Source organism: Sciurus carolinensis, chromosome 8 (genome assembly GCF_902686445.1).
Source record: "Sciurus carolinensis chromosome 8, mSciCar1.2, whole genome shotgun sequence".
Classification (NCBI taxonomy): Eukaryota; Metazoa; Chordata; class Mammalia; order Rodentia; family Sciuridae; genus Sciurus; species Sciurus carolinensis.
In genome coordinates this window covers 8,683,202-8,706,665 of record NC_062220.1, presented here as the reverse complement: position 1 = coordinate 8,706,665, position 23,464 = coordinate 8,683,202, and the positions used below count along the sequence as shown (strand labels likewise).

General features: G+C 40.6%; 1 protein-coding gene across 2 annotated transcripts in view; it reads left to right on the top strand.

Annotated features, from left to right (window-relative positions):
- Cntnap2 (contactin associated protein 2) overlaps positions 1-23,464 on the top strand; it is a 1,961,892-nt gene that overhangs the window by 1,333,373 nt on the left and 605,055 nt on the right. The gene's annotated exons all lie outside the window — the stretch shown is intronic.

Genomic DNA, 23,464 nt, shown 5'->3' with positions numbered 1-23,464 from the left:
AAACATAATTAAGGAAACAAATGTTTTCAGAAATATAATAAAGATCTTTTATGGTTTTGGTTCAGGAACATCCATTTCTGTAATATCATACACGAAGGAAATATTCTGCCAACCACCTAAATAACACTTGTATTTTGATTTTCTCTGGTTTTACTTTCCCCACAGAGAAACTAACAAACAAATCATAAGCAGAAAATAAGAGAAAAAGTGTCTAAAGTTTTCTGTGGAGTTCATTCCTAAAAGCTATAGTGAGAAATACATTGAAGAAGCCAATGGACTCAGAGAATGGACAGTGTTTTCCAAATACACAGCCATGTTGTTAAGCATGTTTGACTTCTCACTAAAAGAAATAAGCATGCCCTCTTAATTTTCCAATGGTCTCATGACTGATTTGGGCCTCTGACTCTTGGTCTGAATCTAAGGGACCAATAAATTGTTTTTGAGTCCTCCTCTTAAGTACCTCCAGTTTGACCTCATTCACCATGCTAAAGAATCCCATTACTACAAGAAAACCTCTCATGCTTTACTTTACTTTGAGATAATATGATTTCTTTTAGGTTTACCTTGGCTGATTTCAGAAGTCTTTCATTTCTAAGCCAGGATCATAATTTTGTAGATACAGAACTCATTAAAAATGAATCCAAAAACGAAAATCAAGATGGCAAAAAGAACCTGAGTTAAGTCAACCAAGATGAAAGCATAAAAGATTCTTGGCTGTGCTGATTCAAGTTGGTCAGCTCTAAATGTCCTGATTTATTTTCTTTTTAAATTCCACTCATTATAGATCCTAAATTTCATCCCTTCCTCCCTGCATGAAGCTACGATGCACAACCTGTGTCCTCACTCAAATCCCCATTTCACTTGCTTTTTATAATTACCACCCAAATAGCAACGGGAAAGGTGGACATTGTATTAGAACTGCACAGACATGACAGAAATATTCAGAGATAAGAAATTTGCAGAGATCAAACTGCACAGATAAGAGAGAGAAATAGGCAGAGATGAAACCACAGTGATAAGAGAGAAATAGGAGGTCTGAGGTATGGCAACAAAACTCCCCTCATAGAGTTACCAAAGTGTCTGGTAACCTAGTACTGAACTTACACATTACGATTCATTTGAAATGGAGGCATTACTTTGCATGTCTAAACAAAACCTAAGGGCTTCTCAAGAGCCAAGGCTCTCACAAAGAATAGCTTTTGTTTCTCTTAATGTTGGGAGTTTTAATCAAGCATATCAGGACATCTGAGCAGCAGCATTTCAAGTATTCAACACCCATGTGTCTTGGGCACTGATCATTTAGAATGAACCCTGGCCTGAGAGCTAAAGCAACATCTTGGCGTCTCCAGTTATTTTCAAAGCACAGAGACTTTTGGAGAGTAGAGTGCCTAAGACAAGAGGTACAATGCAAATTAGGAGTCCATTCAGGACACTTAGGCTGTTAATTTATAAACATCACGATGTTTATACCCATCAAGGGGCATATTTCCTAAATATCAGTCATGGACCATGCAAATCCAAGTATGCAGACATCCAAAACAGTTGTATGTCACCCTAATGTTTTTGACATTGCTCACTCATTCTCTCTCTCTCTCTCTCCGTGTATACTATGTATGTATTCATCTTCCTCTCTTTATGTACAGTTTATCATTGGTTATAAAGTAACTAATAAATTAGCACCTAATGTATAGTAATAAGTAATGTAATATAATATACACCAAGTACGTGATAACCCAGAAGCATATTAGAAACATCTTAACCCCTGTTGCCATGCTTTGATTGCTTGTCCCCTCCAAAGCACATGCTAAAGTGTGGGTGCCACTGTGGCAGCTTTGGGGCAATTGGGCCATGAGGATTTCACCCCAAATGTCGCCATCAAGGGGTGAGTTTGGCCCCCTTTTGCCTCTTGATGTTCTACCTTCTGCCATGTGACAACGCAGCAAGAAGGCTCTGGCCAGATACCAGCACCTTGGTCTTGTACTTTACAGGCTCTAGAACTGTAAGGAAATCAGCTTCTGTCCACTCTCCATTACTCATCTCCGGGGAGCCGGTGGTCCAGCATACCTGGACCAGGCCACCAGTGAAGTTGTCGTTCTTAATAGAATAAGCAGGTTCATAAGGCTGGAGTGTAATTAACACAATCTATACACATGGATAAGGTGCTACATAAAGAGAGGACATGCAGTGGCAGCAACACTGGAACATTCTATCCCCATTTGAAATTGCTTGCACAAAGTTCATTTCTGGACATGAGAAAATTGGTTTTAGGTTTTCATACTCATGCACCACATGAGAAAAGAGCAAGTTTTATGTGCACTAGACCAGAGACTAAAGATCATGCCCTTGACCGTCATCATTTGTTTGTAGAAATGGATTGGATCTGGGAGCTCAGGATGAACATTTTGAAACGTGAAGGCTTAAGAAGTTTCTTCAATCTTTAAACCACTTAGGGCTTCCTGATGGGTCTCAGTGGCGCCCTCTCTTAGAACCTGAAGGAGCGACTCTTCATGAAGAGCATAGTCCATCTCAGCAGGCCACGTGCTTGGGTGGAAAGGCCCCAACACTGGCCCCAGGAGCCTGCGGGCCAGAAGGCTCAGAAATGTATCCCCCAGGCCAGGTGGGGTGGGGACCAGAAGAAATTGTTTTCTCCCCAGAGGGTTGAATTTCAGAGTTCTCTGGTATCTTTTAGGTATCCTACCTAGTTTTTGACATGTAGAAGTGACTTAATAAAGAGTTTTTGAATTAATGTAATTTGCTTCATGGAAGTTATCACCTGATGAACTGAAAAACAAAAACAAAAACAAAAACAAAACTATCTTCTCAACAGAAAATGATTGACTCTGGTTTCTGGATCCCTAGAACCAGATGTGGGATCAACCGTGATATTGGATACATCCCCTGAAAAAGGGAAATAGAACAGATTTTTGGAGGGAAACAAGTATTTTAAAAATCCATTGAAAGCAAAGGTTATTAGGAGATATAAATTTTTAATATACTTTAGGTGGGTGTCTGAATGGAGAAAGGCCTGTAATTGGAATAACTGGATGGAATTTTCTATCTCCTAGGCATAACTTTAGTACATAAACTGTGAAAAAATAATGTATATCAAAGCAATGTAATAAAGGATTACAGTGATGAATTTTATGGGATTAAGCTGCAGTTAATTTCCTTATGCATTTAAGATTAATAAACTGCTAATTAGAATATGCAAATCAGGGTTTCCAAGGCCTAAAAAATATTTCCTAGCACCTTACACATAAATCTCATTCAGTAACTATTTTGTTTTATAATTGGGGAATAACAGATTGATGAGCCAATCTAATTATGTGAAATTTACATGTGCATGGTATTTTATAATAAAGGACATGAACTAATGTTAAAGTAGGAGAAAGTATTTGTAACATTCATTATAGTTATTAGTTGTAAGATTTAAGTTTAAAACTACTTTGAGCCATGCAAACTGTAAGCCACACTAAGTACTCTTACTGCACATCTGGAACATAATTGTAGAATTAGACTGAACCCATCAGCAATTATAGCAATTATTGAGACTCTTACATTTAGTTCTCACACAATTCATAGCAAGCACATATTTCTGGAATAATGCTGATCATCCAGAGACTAAGATAACAACTAATTACCTCACTATGCAAAGTGAGGAAAGGTGCTTATATCTCTTACATCCTTAGTTCTACATTATACACAGAGATGACCATTTATGTCAGGTACCATATAAAAGCACAGTGGACTTATTATGGTGTCCCAGTTAAAGGTTTTCATTTTGGGTGGTTTTTTTTTTTGTTTTTTTTGTTTTTTTTGTTTTTTTAATACAGTAAGCATCTCCATGAGGTTGAAGAACAAACTTTAAAACTCTCATGGTGGAGAAAAAACACTTATCAAGGGTTTATTCACGTGTGCATACAAGCACACATACACAGTGAAACAATTAGAGGGAACCCAATGGTCATTCATACTACTTACTTTGGCAAGATCCCAGATTGAATAAGAATTAAAACCCTATCGAAAGATAATTGGTGGCCAGAAGGCCAAGAGTATTTTGGACATTATCTTTCACTTAATATCTAAAATGTACTGATATAGTCAAGTAACATAAATTACCTTCATACAGTTCATCCATTTCTATGTATTTGTGCAACATTCCCATGAAGGCTGAATATAATTAATCTCAATTTTAACAGTTAAAAATAAGAAGCTTTGAGGTATGCAGACTGATTTTAGTTACTAGTGAGAAAGGGAGAGCACAGGGTTTACAATATAAATGCTTTTACATCAGGATCTACCTGAACAATGAGTGCAAACAAAACCCAACAAATCCCTATGAAGACTAAATGTTCAGGCATTTTTAGCACATAATGAAGACATATTACCAAGCCTAACCTATTAGGCTGCTTTTATAATTTTCCTTAGAATAATCAGTATTTTATTAAATTTATGTTGATTTTAAGGATAATGTACAATGAACTTTGATTTTTTAGGTTTAAAGTATAAGGATGCTGATATCAATGATTGCCTTGTCCATATTGTACCTTCTTCCTGTATCCTCAGAGCATTTTAAACAAACATTTTCAAAGCATAAAAGATGCATAGCGACCATTAAAAGGAATAACTATCAGATTTAATGTACAAATTCCAGCTTTTTTTTTGGATATTCAATTAGTACTACAGCCCTGAAAATTCCAATGCTATTCTCTCCTCACTGTGGATAGAACTGCAAATATAGCTTCTGTCTCTGCTTTCCTGTTTTTCAAAACTGCCCAAATCCATGACACATAATAAACACTCAGTTAAAGAATGACTACAATTATACATTTAATGTTTAACTTATAACTTAGGCACAATAAAATATTAACAATAATAACTCAAAATAAATTAGAACAATTACACAATGTATCCTAATAAAATTGCCAGCATCACTTCTCTTGTGCTTTGAGGTCATTATTAAGTAAAATAACCATACAAGCACTGTGATACTAGGACAGTGGATCTGTAACCAAGATGGCTACTAAGTAAGTAATGGACTGGTTGCATATACAGTATTCATACGCTGGCAAAGGGATGATTCACATCCCTCATGGAATAGAACAGGATCACACACAATTTTTATTATGTTTCTCAGAATAGCCTTCAATTTAAAACTTATAAGTTATTTCTGAAATTTTCCATTTAATATTTTCAGACCAGTAGTGGCCGTGGGTAACTCAATGACTAACATTTCAACAGAAGAAGTAAGTACAAATGAATTAAGAGCATATTGTTTCAGACTTTGGTAGTGCTCCATCAATGGACAGTAAGAGCAGATCACACAAATTTGAAATTTTGGAGAGAAAATTTAAAACTTCTTCTATCCTGTCTGTTGCATTTTTCATTTTTTCCTAACTGTGAGAAAAGTAGTAATGAGATCATCTTAGCTTAACTACCAACACTTTAGAATTTAATGGACACAATTTTTTAGCAAATCAGTCTATTTTCTGAAATACTAACAAAGTTTTGGCATTTCACAAAAAAATGTTACAAGGGTGGCTTTCTGCCCCTGGTGTGCTCTTACCAGCAGGTATGTTTTAACATGGTAAGGTTTTACATCCGTCCTATCAGCATGTGTGGTTAATATGGAAACAATCAACATCCATCCCTACTTTACCTAGAGGTTGTCAGTATCCTGTATCTCCATGGTTTTTTTAATCCAAAACTAGAATTTCCTCTCTTAAAATAATTTTAAGTTCATAAAAGGAATTTTAACTTTCTTAGAAATACCACTTTCAAATATAAATACTTCTTTGTAACCTGAACTTTCAGATCCCCACAAAAGTCAGTGAGGCAAATTTGATTCAGTCAAAATTCATTAAAGAACTGACAAATATATTATGTGAATGCATCTATTCACTTTTCAACTTCAGGTATCATGAAATACCTCCCAGCTTAGTAAAGTATGATAATTATAGCAGACCATCTGTTATCTAAAATCATGTTATTTATTACTTTAGCAAGCTCTGATGGAATAATCATTGATGGCATGAGAGGGCATATGTTTCTAATTATTACCTATATTCAGGAAGGTTATGGTGTTCACTACATCAGGCTCTATTCTAATTTTTAAGAAATTGGCAATGCAAATATTATATGTAATCTAGCATGTTACCTAAACATTAGTCACTTATGACAATTTATTGGATAAGAGTTACTAGGCTAGTTTTTAACACAAAAAAATACAGGTTAACTAGCCATTGGTAGGAGCTACTAGAAGTTATAACTTAGGAGTGAACACATCACTGGACTTTTCCGTGGGCACCATGTTAATTCGACTTCACTGTTGCTCATCGAGGACCCGGGTTCTTATATCTGAGTGGATCATTTCCTTTCCACAAAGCTTTTAAAACCAACCAGAATTATGAACTGAGTGGAGAAAACCTTTGAAAAACAATTCAGTTTATATTCCTGATGGATGAGGATCTGAAGTATCATTTCTTTGCATCCTATTTCACCTGTCATTGTCACCTCAGAAATCTATTTCCTCCTGCATAAAACCACAGTGCTTAAAACTATAAAAGCAAACACAGCAGTGAGGGAATTTTCCCTTGGGTATGTTTGCTAAATGCTCTAAAACTGAACTGTTTGAACACCCAAATTAGCATTCCCGAGCTGGAGTGCAGACTTCTGTTTTGTTTCACCACTGGCCTAAAGGAAGCTGGTTTGAGGAAAACCCTTCAATTATAACCCTGTGCTGAAAAATCATTTTTATACCACACAGTGATCATGCTTGCCTCTTTCTTATGATTGAAAGAGTTTCCAAGAGAGATAGAATGGACTTAACTTCCTTCCGAAGTGTAATCCAAAATGATTGAGGGAATGAGAAGTGTGTGCACCCTCTGAAACTTTCTAGGTATTCATTCTGAATTAATTAAAATAAGTTTCAGATCCAAATAATGTTTACCTCATTCATTCATTCAGCAGTTAGCATATTACATCTTTATTCTATGTCAGGCAGGTTCTTAGCATATCAGATAAAGAAGTAAACAAAACAGATTAAAAGTTACTGCCTTATGAAGCTTATATTCTCCAGGAGGAGACAAACATGAACAAACATGCATGACTACAAAGCATGGTAGAGTGCCATATGGTTCTAGAAAAATTAAAACCAAAGAGGAATAGCAAGTCCAGGATTAAGTTTAAGGGTTGAAGTTTGAACAAAAATGGGTTGGGGATGAGAGAGTCTTCTCTGGAAGACTGCTCCACTCCAGGCCAAGGAACTAGCAGATATCAAAGCCCTGATGCTGAAACAAGGCTGAGACCAAAAACCCAGGGTCCAGAGAGCCAGAAGGATTGGTGGAGCAACCGGGAAGGGATGGGGCAGACCCCCTGGGCCTGATGTGCAGTTAAAAGGGCTTTTGTTTTCAGTGAGAGAGATGCCATTGTTGGCTCTTGAGCAGAGTAATCACACGCTCTGTTTAAGAGTTGTATGTTAAGTTCACCACAGCTCCTTTACACAGGAAGAAGCAGGGTCATTAGGATACTACTGAGTGGTCCAGCAAGAGATGATGGTTTCCTGAACCAGATGATAGTGGTACAGGTGGTAGGAACTGGGCAGCCTCTGGAACACTCTGGTGTTGGAAACAATTGGCTATTTGCATGGCTTGGATGCAAAAGTGAGAGGGAGGATGTGCTGGTGATAACTTCCAGGTGTTTAAGCGCAGCAAGTTAGAGTTGCCACTCACTGAGACACAAAAGACTACGAAGGTAAGATTTTTTTGAGGGAAAATGTCCAGAGTTAGTTTGAGATATGAAAGAAATATCAAGTGAAGACTTTGGGTCCAAATCTGGATTTCAGAGAAGAGGTCTAGACTAGAGAGAGATATTTGAGCATTTTCAGTGTAGAATTGACATCTAAATCCATGAGTGCAAATAAGATCACCAGAAGAGTAAAGCAGACAGAGAAGGGGAGATGTTCCAAGACAGAGTCCTGAGATATCCGAGTTAGAGTTTATGGAGATGAGAAAAGAACAACCAGCTAAATGGAAGGAAACCCAGGAGAGTTCAAAATTTCCTAGAAAGAGAATGGAGGTTTCTGTTGGAGTTGCACAGTGAAATTGGGAATGTAATGGATTGTATTGCACAGGAGGAGAGGAATCAGGCAACGGAGTTTTGCTCAACAGCAAAGCAGGGGAAATGGAGAGAAGCTAGAGGGAAGGGAGTAAAAGAACAACCTGACAACTCAAAGCTGGGTAAGAGAGCAGTATTTGCTGCAATGAATCAGCAGAGAGAAAAGTAAATGATGGTGTGTGAAAAAGAACTCCTAGAGATTGACCTTGACTATGCACGAAGCCATGGAAGGTAGCGCACAGGAGAATGCACTGCCTTTTGCAAAAGCAAGGGGAGCTGATCAAAAGTGACAGGAGAGGTCCACGGGCTCATGCACAGGCCAGTGAAGGGATATTGTGATGAAAGGGTTGGAATATCTCTTCTGATTCTTTTTATTTTCTTAGTGAAGCGAGAAGTTGAGAATGGGAGAGTACAGAAGCTTCGGAAGGGAAAACCATGCAATAGTCATCAAGGAGGGAGGGAGAGAGTGGACTCTGTGTGGAGGAGGGTAGCCAGTGGCCGCAGTGGCACCCGCAGGTTGGTGGTCATCGTGACCTATCTTCATGTGGTAGCTGACTTTTAAAGAACTGTAAGTGACAGAAGGAATAATTTAGCCATCGTACAGGCACAACTCTACATGGCACAGTAACAGAGGAGCAATGGACGTGTACACAAGTGAATGAATGCTGCAAGCTCCGATGCTGGTTTGAGGAAAACCCTTCAATTATAACCCTGTGCTGAAAAATCATTTTTATACCACACAGTGATCATGCCTGCCTCTTTCTTATGATTGGAAGAGTTTCCAAGAGAGACAGAATGGACTTAACTTCCTTCAGAAGTGTAATCCAAAATGATTGAGGGAATTAGAAATGTGTGCACCCTCTGAAACTTTCTAGGTATTCTAGGTATTTCTAGGTGGCTTGATCTATTTCTAATACAATTAAGGGGAGCATCTCAGGTGAGAGGAGAGAGGGCACTCTCCTGTCTCTAGTAGCTTCCATATTTAGAAGGAAAGCTGTGTGCATGCAAATGTCACACAATCCCGCACTTTCCATTCTCCACTGAGGATTGTCACCCATTTGTGCTACGCCTCATTTTGTAAGGAGGGTATTCTAATGCCGGGGAATCTTGATCATTATAAATGCTCTCCATGTCATCCATGCTGACAGGGGGAGTGTGCTCGGTTGCAATGGAAACAGAGCTGGGCAATACGCTCCCAGCCCTCGTCCACGAAGAATTGTCTGTCTCTCTCCCCTTTTAATATTTTGCTTTTCTGTTTTAAAAATCTCTTCTCACCATCTGACCTATGTCAGTTCCTAGGAAGGCTGTTTTTAATAGCAGATTTTGCTGGAGATGAGGAAGGGAAATTGTGGAAGAGAGACTAATAATTAAAGAATAGAATGTCTATAGCCCAAGGTGGAGATCTAATTTTTTAAAAAAAGCTACAAAAGCCAAAAATAGAAAAAAAAATTATAAAATCAAAACCCAGAAAGCCAGATAAATGCCTCAAAGAGTACTTCTGTAAATGGAAGGACTCGCGCCCGCCTCGCATTGTCTTCTGCTTCTCTCCCACACGGAAGCTCACAACCCGCCTTCCTCCCAAGTATGACAGCTCAATTCCCGGCACAGCCTATGAGGTCACAGACCATAGCTGATCATTTTCATGTGCTGCTTAGATTCTGTTTTCTGGCAGCAGCTTCTGCTTTCACATTATTTTTCCCCTAAAGAGGAAAATGGAAGAGAGCAGGATAAAAACGTCAGCCTAAGACAGAGTGTAAGGGATGCAGTGAGCCTGGTGCAGGCAGCAGGAGTTCAGGGAATGTAGCGACCACCGAGCTTCTGTGGCTATCCCCTGCTTCAGAGAAGGGGGCAAATGAAACAGGAAGCTGCCTCGCCGGAACTGTGTGAAGGGCTGGGTGTTCTGGAAGCTGCCCACTTATAACTCTTCCAAATGAATCCCTGCATCTCCCATCTTAACCAAAGACTACTCACTCTTGAATTCCCTGCTATAGACATCTCAGGATTTTGAGGTTTCAGTGATTTTCTTAAACCACAAAATACCATCAAGGAGAGAAAAAAAACTAGAAATGTCATAGGAAATAATTGTTTCCCTCATTCAACTAAATTCTCCATCAGGTTTCTGGATCTTGTTCAACCTTCCGGGGGAAAGACAGAACTTGAATAAAAAGTAATTCGTTAAGTGTTACAGGATGCTCTTTTTTTTTTTTTTTTAATTATGATTCTTTGAAACTGGGATTTTCAGGGTGGCTTGATCTATTTCTAATACAATTAAGGGAAGCATCTCGCACTCTTACGGTCTCTCACCTGTTTCTGTTTACATACTTGTCCCATCTCCTCTGGCCCCTCTGTAGTGACATTGCTAATCCTCATGGTGATAGACGGTGGGCAAAACATTAACCAAAGTGGACTTTGTATCAAACATTTTAGAGGACCCGGGCTGATGACAAAAAAGTTGAAAACACAACTTCAGGTCTGAAGGTGTGAAAGTCCTCAGGAGGTCACCTCGCTAGATCAAGGAGCGAGGCTGAAAGATCCGTGTTCATAAAACACACACGACTGAAGCTGCAAGGGATCGCTGAAGGAGGTCGGCTTCCCCAGAGGGTGCAGGATCGGTGCAAGGGGACACTCGCGGAAAGGATGAAAACCAGATTTCAAACTGGGGAGAGGATGGGTGCAGAGCTGGAATTGGCCCTGCTAGCCTGCCCCTCTTTATGTCAGCAATGCTGCTCCTTCGGGGCAGGCAAGCTCAGTGACTGCTGCAAAGGATATGCTTATTCTCTCTCTAGGTCGTATGGCATTAGGAACCAAAGCACAGGAGCCAGGTGACGCAGAGCACTGCTCCCCCAAAGTCTCCTTCCGGTCTCCCTCTTCCCCTTCTTCCTCACTGCCTTGGGGGTGCTTCAGGAAAGACGCTGAGGGCCACTTCCCAGTGACTGACAGCACGCATTCCAGACCCTCCGTAAGGTCTTCTCTGTGATGGGACTTGTTTCACTGGCCCTAACTTCCTCTGCTGGCTGTTCCTTTTCTCTCAAATGAGAGACATCAAGCAAATGCCTGATATTTCAAGATTCGACTCAGATGCCACTTTCTTTATAGTCTTCTCTTTGGCGTATTTTTGTGACTTCCTTACAACTAAACAATCTTTTATTTATTAACGTTCACTGCACCTTTATTCATAACAGCCCTAAATTAGATACAACCCAAATGGGCACCAGCAAGGGAAGGCATTAATGGATGTGGTGTGGAAGCCGCTCAGCAATGAAAAGGAGCAACTGTTGATCACGCAGCGACCTGGATGAATCTCAAAACCACCTGGAGTGAAAGGTGCCTGACAAAAGAGCGCTGATCACGTGAGTTCACGTGCATGGAGCCAACAGCACAGAAAACCTACCTGTGTTACAGGGATACCAAGAGGTATCCCAGGATTGAGGAAGGTAACTGGAAAGAAGCTTGGGAACACTTTCAGAGGTGACAGTCATGCTCTGGATCTCGATCTGGGTAGTGATGTGCAGACTTCCCTCCACTCCTGTGAGACCCGTGAGGGAAGGGCTGTTCCCTCCCATTGCATCATGACATCCTCACTGGACAGCTGCTGTGTCTCAGACATCAAAACTGGTATTTGTGACATTAATGGCCAAAATCAGACATAGACCCTTCATTCCTGAAAGTTTCCAAATCATCAGAGAAGTTGATATTCACCAAATAACTCCAGAGCTAACAACTAATGTCAAGCTATCATAACAGAAAATGACAATATGAGGTCAAAGAGTGGATTGAAACCAATTTGATTCTGGGCTGTAGGGGCAGGAGGCAAGATAGGATAAGAAAGCGTTCTTTAAGTGTGCATGTTTGTATGTGCATATGTTTTAGTTTTGTTAAATTGGAATTATTTATAAAACAGTTTTTCTATTGGTTATCACGATACATTGTAATGGTATAGTTTACCATCTACATCGAATTGTATTGACCTTAAAGTGCATAGTTTATTTGTCCACTTACCTACTGTCTTAGTCCATGGTCTATTGCTACAGTGAAACAACTGAGGCTGGGAAATTTTTTGAAGAAGTGAGGCCTATTTAGCTCCCAGTTCTAGAGGTCCGAGATCATGTGCTAGCATCTGTTTGGTTCCTAGTGAGGGCCTTATGCTGTTGTCAACTCATGGTGGAAAAGTGGATGAAGAAGCAAATGTGTGCAAAGAGAAGTTGCATGTGCAGGAGACGGGCAGAGGGCAGGCTGGCCGGCTTCATGATAATGCACTCTGGGTAGCTAATCCAGGCCTAGGACGCCCGACTCCTCCTGCAACATCTAATGCAGTGTGGAGAGAGCTAACCCAGTCTCTCTAGAGGGTGATGCCACCATGACCTTATCACCCTCCACTAGGCCCCACCTCCTGATCCCACCACCTCTCAACACTACCAAGGACCAAGCTTCTAGCACATTAGTCACTGGGGGGAAAACATTCAAACTGCAGCACCTCCTGAAGGACATCTGACTGCTTCTGAGTTTGGGCCTCATGGATAAAGTGACTGTAATGTCCCTGAGGAGGTGTTGGTGTGGACGGAGTTGTCAACTTCCTTGGGTAAACGTCAGGCAGCACATGGCTGGACCCGATGGTAAGAGCACATTCAGTGTTTTGAGAAGCTGCCACCCAGTCATCCAAAGTGACTGCTCCAGTGCGTTCCCACCAGCGAGGAGTGGGAGACCTGGTGGGCACCGTGTGGGAGGCATCTTAGTGCTGTTGGAGATGGAGACTTAGCCGTTCTGTGAGTAGCAGGCTTATGAGTCATCTGAGTTTGCACTCCCCACGACATATCACTCCGAATGTCTTTTCTTTTGCTTATGTGCCATCCTCTCTATTATGCGAGGAGTCTTAGGATCTTAGCCCCATTTTTAAATTGGGTTGTATATTTTCTTGTGTTTTAAGAAATTTTAGTATGTTACTAATAGCACTCCTTGATCAGCTGCATCTTTTACGAAAATGTCTGTGGCTTGTATGTTCTTTATTCTATTAATATGTTCAAGAAATTTTTGGTTTTAATGAAGTCTACAATATCCATTTATTTTCTTTCAGGAATTGTGCTGAGGTGTCACATCTAAGAGTCGTTGCCAGCCCAAAGGTTACCTGATTTTTCTCCTATGTTATTTCAAGGAGTTGCAGTTTCTTATTCCACGTTTATGTCTGTGGTTTGTTTTGAGGTAACTTTTGTGAAGTCTGTAAGGTCTGTGTCTGAATTCTTCAATTTTTTCTATTTCTTTCTTTTTTTTTTTTTTTTTTTTACACATGAACATCCTGTTGTTCCATCACCATTTACTGAAAAGCCCGCCTTATCTTCAATCAACTGTTTTCATGTTTTCATACAGCTGTGTTTCTGGGCTCTCTAGTCTGTCCCACTGACCTATTTCTCTTATCTTTGGCTACTATGACACTGCCCCCATTAGTCTGACTTTAGGGTCATTTTTGAACTTGGGTAGTGTCAGTCCTCCAATTTTGATCTTCTCCTTCAATATCATGTTACCTACTCTGAGTCTTTTCCTCTCCATATAAGCTTTAGAGTTAGTTTGTAAATAGTTACAAAATGATTTTCTTCGATTTTGATTGGGATCCCACTGAATCTTCAGATCAAGTGGGGAAGAATGAACATCTGGACAATATTGAGTCTCTGTCTAAGAGCATATAACATATCTCCACTTATTTAGTTCTTTGATTTCTTTCATCAGAATTTAGTAATTTTCCTTTTGTAGATCTTGTATGTATTTTGCTAGATTTATTTCTAGGTCAATCATTTCGGGGGATATTTACATAAATGGATTGTGTTTTTAATGTTAAGTGCCACTTGCTCATTGCTGATAGATGGAAAAGTGATTTGTTTTTGTATATTATCCTTGAATCTTGCAAACTTTCTAAAATTGCTGTTAGTTCCAGGATGCTTTTGTTGATTCTTCTGGATTTTCTACATAGATGACTGTGTCATCTCAAATGAAAGCAATTATTTCTTTCTCTCGAGTCTGCATACCTTTGATTTCCTTTTCTTATTATATTAGCTAGGATTTCCAGTCTGATGTCGAAAAGCAGTAGCATGAGGGGAATCCTTACCTTGTTCCCAATACATGCTGCATTTTGTCAAATGCTTTTTTATGCACCTTTTTTTTATGATCATGTGATTTTTCTTCTTTAGCCTAATAATGAGATTAATGACATTAATTGTAATCAAAGCCTTGCGCACCTAGAATAAATCCCATTTGCCTTGGCATGTAATTTTTTTTAAACATTTTTAGAGTCAATATGCTAAAATTTTGTTGAAGATTTTTGCAGCTATAAAAATGATAACTATTCACCTACAGTTTCCTATTCTTGTGATGTCTCTACCTAGTTTTGGGGTTAGGGTAACACTCATCTCCTAGAAAGGCCTATTCTCACTGCTTCTACCTCTGTAAGAGGTGCCAGAGAGTTGATATCATTTTCTCTACATGCTTAGTGGAAGTCACCAGTGTAGCTGATCTGTGCCTGTTGCTGGGAGATGATTAATTATTGATTTGATTTATATAATACAGTTAGAATGATTCAGATGATCAATTTCTCCTTGTGTGAGCTTCAGCAGATTGCATTTTACAAGGAATTGGCCCATTTGATCCAGGTTGTCAAATATGTAGGTTTAGCGTTGTTCTTCGTATTCTTTGCTGTTCTTTTAATGTCTGTAGTAAAGGCCCCTTTTCATTTCTGACATGAGTAATTGATTCTTCTCTCTTATTTATCCTTAATTATGTTGACTGAGTCTTATCAGGGTTGCTGATCTTTTCAAAGGACCAGCTTTGGTTTCATTGATTTTCTCCACCACCACATTTGCTCCTCGTTTTGATTTGCTACCCTTGTTCTTTGTTCCTGTTTTCATCTTACACACTTTTTCTACCCTTTCACTTCTTGACTGAGCATTTTAGGTGATTGTATTTTCCCTCTTTTCTTAGTTTCTCAATTCTTCTTCTTTTTAAAAAATTTTAATGGTTGCCCTAGACTTTGCAATAAACATTTAAAACTAATTTGTCTACTTTCAAATAACACTACACCATTTCATATGCAGTGCAAATAATTTATAATAACAATGTTAGTGATTCCTCCCCATCCTTTGTATTATTGATGTCAGACACAGATTGCCTTTTGACTGAGAATTGCCCCTAATGAATATGCATTTTTTTGAAGTATGTATTGTCATATCCTAAAGCTCAGAGATTCTTTCCTCAGCCATGTCTAATCTGTAAGGAAATGCCATTGAAGGTGTTCTTCATTTCTATTGCAGGTTTTTTTGATCCCTAGCATTTCTTTTTGATTATTTCTTAGAATCTCTCTTTCTCTGTTTACATTATCCAACTGTTGGTAATACTGCCAATTTTTCTGAACATAGCATATTAATCATAGCTTTTAAAAATTCCTTGTCTAATAATCCACCCCCCCTACCACCCCTGACTCTGGTTCTGATATTTGTTAAGTATCTGGACTCAGGATTCTTGCTTTGTATTATGCCTCATCATTTTTTGTTAAGAGGCAGATGGGGTGATCTGGGTAAGAGGAACTGTAGGAACAGGCCCTTAGTACTCGGGTACAAGGTCTGTGGGGAGGGACACTCTAAAGTCCTGTGATCAGGTTTTATTCTTTCAGTGAGTTTGTGCCCCTGGACTGGGAGTTGGATCTCACCAGTTCCTCCCTCAGTGGGGTGGGGGGTGTGGAATGTTGTTCCCCTTTTCCTGGGTAGTAGGCTCTGATATGAGCAGTATGGACTCCAGTAAAATAGTCTCTCCTGTGAGGAGGCCTTATTAGAACAAAATGCTCTAGGTAATAATGGTAATTTAATTAAAATGGTAATTTGCCTCTCTCCATGCTAGAGGCATGAGAGAATTTTTTTTTTTTCAATATTCATTGTGAGGACCTCTTAAAGCTCCTAGAAGAAAAAGTCACAAAGGTATGAAAGCCCCCATGATGGTCCCCTGGAAGTTCTATCCTAGCCTTGTCCATCCTGAGCCTCCCACAGCTCATCAATTTCAGCTTAGGGGTCTCCTATCCTGGTTCTGATACTGTTACTGGGAAGTTGAGAATTGACTGTGGGTTAACTATTGGTCCTTGGGTGTAATACCTGAAGTTAGGGTAATTACCCTGGTGCAGAAACAGAAGTACGGCAAGGCAGAAATAGCATTTAGAGCAGGTTTATTGCCAGGTGAGGGAAACGCAAGAGAAAGTGAGATACACCCCAGACAGAGGAGTGGGCAGATGGGTTAAGGCACCAAAAGGTGCAGAAATGATCAAGCTTTGGGCTTTGTCAGGACAGGGTGGGGATGTGCAGTGGCAGGAAGCCGTGCTTCTTTGGGCCTGGTGCTTTGCGTAGCTGCTGCCTTTCTGGGGGACGTCATCTGCCTGCACTGTGTGGAAACTGAGGGCATGCACCTGAATGCTTGGGTCATTTTCCTCTTTCTGGTCTAGTGTCAACAGCATAAGCTCATATGACAATTAACTGACCCTCCAAGCTGCTGTGGGTGCTTGCATGACCTTGGAAACACAGTGTGCCAGGAGATCTTTAGGGGACAGTGCTGGCCTCTTTCTGGAATGTGGTGGAATATAGGTACCTCTGGGTCAGTAACCAGTCTGGAACCCTTTAGGGCTGCTCCCTCCTCTGACCCTCTCTTTCTCCTATTATTGCTCATCTCTAGCTAACCTCCTATGCAAACAGCTCCAGATGAGATGTCTCTTTATGGATTTCTGCTTCAAAAAGTCAGAATTCTCTGTATTCACCTGTCTCTCTCTCCAATTTTGCCCTGTGGTTTGCCCTGTGACCTCACCACTTTGATGGATCTAAGAAGAGTTGTTGATTTTTCATTTGCTCAAATTTTTCCTTGTTTCTACAATGGAGTAAAGATGTTTAAGTTTCTTATGAGCCATTTCTTATGAGCCATTCTGGAAATCTTTATACTTTAATTTTTAATGATGGCTTTATTTAACACTCAACTTTCAAATATCCTTAAAATTTAACAATCATTTCTTATGCATCAGTTTTGGGGTGGAGGTGGAGGAAAGGCTCCCACATACACCTTACTCACACATCTATTATTGATCCATATGTTTTTGTTAAATCAAGAGATTACTATATGTGCCGTTTCGTCTGACTTGCCATTCACCCCTGAGCTTCCAACTCACAAGGGAAGTCAACGCGCACATTATTGCATATATCTAAGAAAGAAGTAATTTAATAAAACTTTTCCTCAAAATAAACAAAAAGGGCTGGGGAAATAGCTCAGTGCTTGCTTAGCATGTATGAGGCCCTGGATTCAATCTCTAGTACCACAGGGAAGAAGAAAAAAAACTATGATTTGATGAAGAAATATATGGAGGGGTCCATAGTGCCTCCAGCAGGAACACAGGGGTCAAAGTTCATGCTTCCTTCCCACTAAAATTCTGTTTTTCAAAAAAATGTTTTCTAAAAAAAAAAAAAACTCAGTGTTACTGAAAAATATCTACATAAACATAGTTTTCCCTTTTTAATTTTTTATTGATGCTATTTTAAAGTGGATAATTCAGGGTATTTGTGATGTCACTCAACAACCACATCTGTCCAGTTCCAAACCTTTCCACCAGAAGTAAACCCTCTACCCACCAAGTAGTTGCTTCCCATTCCAGCTCCCCCAGCTCTTGGTTATCACCAATCTGTGTTCCATCTCTGGGGAGCTACCTCTTCTGCATATTTCCTGAAAAAGAAATCATATCATCCGTGGCTCCTCTGGCTTCTTTTCAATGAGCGCGTTTCAGTGAGTCTGGCTTCTTTCAGTGAGCGCGTTTTCCAGGTTCATTGACCCACTACCCTTAATGCCTTTTCAAGTTCTGACACAGATTCGTAATTTTTTAAAAGTTTTCCTGCTTTATTCATAACCTTTCTTTGCTCCTCACTCTGTGGTAGTGGTTGAATCAACTCTAATCTGAAATGGGACTGAGATTTTTGCTTTAGAAAGGTTTTTCTTTTAATTCCCACATTGCGTATTAAAAAAAAAGTCATTGTAGACATCTGGAGTCAGGGGTGATCTCAGTAAGAAGATGAGGGTAAAACCTGTTGTGAGTTGCAGAGATTCAGGAACCTACCCAGAGACAATGGTGAATCATTAGCATTTAGTAAAATTGAGCCTGGGGCCACCCCGGCGCACCCCAGGAGGGCCATTCAGTTTGAGGCAGGTACTCAGGGGCACACAGACCAGGCAGCGGCGAATGCACCTGCACTGGGGTGAGACCGCCTGAATACAGCTCTTCTGCTTTCGCAGCTGCAGTTCACACCTACACCACAAGCATCCCAGAAATTGCTCTCACCCTCCGCCACTTGCTTTCTCAGAGGGAAGGCGTCTGACAGCTACAAGACGTGTGCCCCAAAGATTATAGAATTGAGTCACAGTACCAGTGTTCAATTGAAGAAACATCAGAAGAAAGAAATGAAAGCAGAGAGGACGTGAATGAAGTGTGGACACACAGTGGTGTTTCATGAGGAGGCTCAATTGCTCCCACAGTGCTGGGCCCAAGAAAGTGCAAAATGAAAGACTGGAGCATGACTAGTGTGGGACCGGCGGCAAACGTTTTGCTTGCGAGAAATTGCTCAGAACGAGAGTGGTCCCTGAACTCCTTAGTATCATTTGATATGTTTCCTCATAACTGTTTCTCAGCTGCTGGCCCACGGGGTCTCCTGGGGTGCAGCAATGCTGGCTGCCAAGTGACTCCTTGTCAGGGGCCGGTTCTGGAGAGGGGGCGCCACTGGGGGCACCCGCACGTCCACGGTGAAATCTGCAGCTAAGTGGACGGATGGCGCAGAGTCCGGCTGGTTCCCCTGGGAATCCTCCTTGGGGAATCATTTAATTTCTCAGGACCTCTCTCCTCCTGGTGAAGCCCACGTGGTTCCCTCCGTTAGGCGCATGTCTCCTTAGAGATGCGTTTCGCTGGTGAGGATTGCGCTCTGTCAAGCTCTTTCCATTTAAGCTGAGACATTTCAGATGTTGGACCATTGCAGCTGAATATTTTTCTTTCCTTGCCTTCATGTAAAATGACCCTAGTGTAAAGAAAAAGCTTGGTTTGTTTGCGGGGCAAATGCACTCCTTGTTCTGGGAATCTGTCACGGCGCTTTGCTCTGTTAACGATAACATAGCAGGCCCACTTGGCTTACTCTAACCTTAATTCATCATGTGACTTGAAAATAAGTATCATGCAAGTGTGAGAACACAGCCCAGGAAAAGTCATGAAAATAAGTTATCAGCTAAGACATATTTCACTGCTTTTTTTTTTTTTGGAAATTCATGGAGTAGCTGGCCCCTGGATACATTTTATTAAGTTATGTATCCAAACTGAGTACACTCTGAAAAATCAGGTGGGAACTTTGACTTATAACGGTGTTCTTTCTTAATGCCCATTAATATATACTGCATTTTTAAAATTTAAGATTATTATAAATAGTTTTTTTTTTTCATAATCAGAGATTCTATGCTAATCCTGCCTGTTCATTCATAGAATATGCATTAGCAGGAGTTGAGTTCCCCAAAGAGACAAACATGGTATATTCAGGTTAACACAAAACTCATTTCCCAGAAAACTGCATCAAGTTACAGGCCTAACTTTCTGAAACCATAATGATTAAAATCACTTGACCCTCAAACCAAAGTGTTTGAGTCCAGCAGTTGTTGGGTGTTTCCATGGCACTGTGGAAAGAGCCCCATCAGGAAGCAGTACACCTGGGGCTCGGACCAGCCCCCTCTAACTACCTGGATGCATGCAGGCTAGTAACTCTGCCCATGGCTGTTTTATTCTCTGGGAGAATAGCATTTGAAGAAGGGCAGCCTTTTCTAACCAGGAGGCCATCAGATCACTTTGGGATTTTTGTTTTATCATACTATACTTGTCTACACCTCCCTTCTTTGTTCACCCCTGTTTTGACTTGATGGACTTGGCAGTGGTCTATTTTCATTTAAATTCATGTGTGGGGAGATGATATCTGTCACTCTTATGGTATGGATGTGAGGTGTCCTCCCAAAGCTGATGTGTGAGAAAATGCAAGAAGATTTAGAAGGTAAGTCGTTGGGTTCTGAGAGCCTTAAATCAATCGGTAAATCACCTTATAGGATTAATTGAGTGGTAATTGAAAGCAGGTAGGGTGTGACTGGAGGAGATGGGGCATTTGGGTATGTGGGTGTGTATTTGTATCTGGCAAATGGAGTCTCTGCTTTCTGATCATCATGAGAGCCACTTCCCTCCACTATACTCTTCCACCATGATGTCCTACCTCACCTCAAGCCCCAAGGAATGGAACCAGTTGTCCGTGGACTGAGACCTATAAAACTATGAGCCCCCAAATACACTTTTCCTCCTCTACAATTATTCTGACTGGATCTTTTAGTCCCAGCAGTGAAAAACCTGATTAAAATAGTCACCCACTCCAGCTCCACAGGCTGTAACTCTGAAACTCCTATAAGTATAATCAAAGCATATATATTAATAATGAAATGATTATGAATTTCTACAGTACTATAGTGAATAGTACTTTAGAAAGTGTTTAGATTCATGTCTAGCCACAAAGTCCTGATCCCATGAAACTTGCTGGTCAGCAATGGTTGGCCTTCTCAAACAATTGTGACAGAAAACCAAATGTGAACCAAAAATGCTACTGCATAAGGTCAGGTATGGTCCAACATCCATTTCATCCAAAATTAGGACTACTTGAAAGTAGATAGGTTCTTACATAACTTCTCCCGGAAGGAAGATGGAACAGAATGGAAGTTTGTAACTATTGCCTCCTGATGCACCTGCCTCCCACCCCACAGCCCAGAGAGCCAACAGATGAGGCCAATAAGAGTAATAGGAGCAAAATTTCCTCATCTTCACAGATGAGGTATTGAATGCCATCTGAGAAAAAACTAATTGTTTCCCAATTCTCATAATTAAGTTTGACTCTCTAGTTAGGGCCAGCTTCATGGGCATGCAACTTGTACGTTGACACAAGGCCCGAGCTTGTTATAATACTCTGCTGTAGTTGTCTTGAAATTCTTAATCTTTCTTGAACTGGGGCCTCGTGTTTTCATTCAAGGATCCCACAAATTGTGTTGCTGCTCCTGCCTGGAGCAATAAAACCCAGCCCTCAATATTACTTTTTAGCTTTTTTCTTTTTATTTTGAAGATTACTCTTTACATACCTAGTTCAGTCATTAGCAAGAAGTGTCCCTTACCTGCCGTCCTGCACTGGAGCAAATAGCAAGTCTGCCTTCTTTACTTCTGATGACAGGTTCAGTCATCAGAACTGCAGTGTTGTCCTGGGAGTGGCTGTCCTTGTCACCCACCCACACCCCAACCTCATTACCAACTCTCTTTCCCAAACAGAGAGGAAGATTTGCTGTCCTAATGCCCAGATCACTGTCATTAAAAGACTTCAAGAAGTGGCAACTAAGGTAAATGAGTGCCAAATAGTCCTATATTGGCCTCTGTAGCAGAAATGGATTTCAGAGTTACTTCCTTGGTTCAAAGTACTAGCAGGAAACATGGGAAAGTAAAGAAGTCTCCAGAATTTGATTTCTTCTTCAAGTTTTTAATAACCAACTATGTAAAAGACCATGGGAATTTGCTTAAAGGCAGTTTCTGATATATGTTTAAATTGTTATTTAGGACTATAGATCGATAAAATTCCACAAATGAATTTATTTATAATTAGGTATTTGCAGACTAGGGACATGAAAATATTTTTCTTGTTTGTGTTGGTCGTATTTAATCAATGTTTCTCATTTTGGAATTGGGTCAAACGAGGCCCATGTTACAAATTCGATATCATCCATTTTATAATACTGTCCCAGATGGTACCCTACAGAGTAGACCTTTTAGATGCCATCATTGGTTAAAGTAGTTTATGTGCTTTGTAAGTAAAAACAAAAGTCAAAAAATAAAGATAAAAAGATAACAGAGAAGGCTTTATTATTGAAATCTACATGCATTTTATGATATTACTCCTATAAGTTTAGCTCTGAGGTTCTTAGCAGCCAACACATAGAAAGAAAACCTGAGCAGATATGTGGATAACTATATCCAAAAACAGAAGCACATTCCTTGTGCAGGTTACACACCATTATTCCTGCTACCAAGAGATACTTCTCCAGTGCTGCCTCATGAAAGGGTGTTACATAACGAGCCTTCAAGCATCTGTGGCCGACCCAAAGATGTGCTGCTCAGATCCTGCTTCAAGGAAGGACTCTGGCCAGCATGGTCAGTGGACGCCTCCAGTTGTTAGTCCCTTTGGGCCTGTCTCAGCTTTCAGACCAAGGTCAGGTTCTTCTCCAGGTGTTCTCCAAGCAGTGACTAGGCAGAGGGATGGAGGAGGGCAGAGCACCCCCAGCAGGACTCTGCCAGGCCATCCCTGCTCTGGAGCCCTGTTTTAGTCACCTTTTCCATTACTGTGACCAAACTACATGCCGAGAACATCGTAGAGGAGAAAACGTTCATTTGGAGCTTCTGTTTCAGAGGGCTAGAACAGAGACTGCCAACTCTATTGCTCTGGGCTCAAGATGAGACAGCACATTGCTGGGGAGGGACCTGGGGGAGGAAAGCTGCTCAGCTCATGGCAGGATCAGGAAGGAAGGGGACAGGCCACAGGGAAGAAGAAACCCCTCCAGGGCATGTTCCCAGTGACCCACCTCCTCCAGCCACACCCCACCTGCTTACAGTTACCACCCAGTCCATTCAAAGTAGATGGACCAATTAGGTTACAGCTCTCACAGCTCATTAATATAGAAGCTGCATTAATGGAGGAACTTTAGGGGGATTCCTCATATTCAAATCATAACAAAGATCAGACTTTGTCAGATCTGCACTGGGGGCTGTCGCTTCCCCATGCCCAACCTTGAGTTTTGCTCTTTTCTCTAAGTGGTGTCTCCTCCAATGGAACTTTTGCAATCCTATCTCAGCATTTGTTTACCAGAGAACACGACCTTTGCCTCCTCCTTACAATAAATGCAAGAGGAGTTTCATGGAATTCTTGTTTTATAAAGAAACTGACTTATAAAATCTGAGTGGATTTCATGGAAATAACATCAGGAGGCACCCCCAGAACAGGGTGGGGCACAGCACCCAGCTCAGTGGCTTCCAGAGGAAAGGACACTCCACCTAGCTCTTGGCTAGTCTCCATCAGCACCATTCCTCTGGACTCGGCATTTGATAAATATTGAACAGTCCTGAGGTCAAGGTTAGAGTATCTAGAAGAGAGATGTCAGAGACCAACCCCAAAGTACTGCGATCTCTCCAGTCCAATCACCCTTGTCACTTCAAACTGACCACATTTGGGGCCAAATTATTCATCTTAGCACC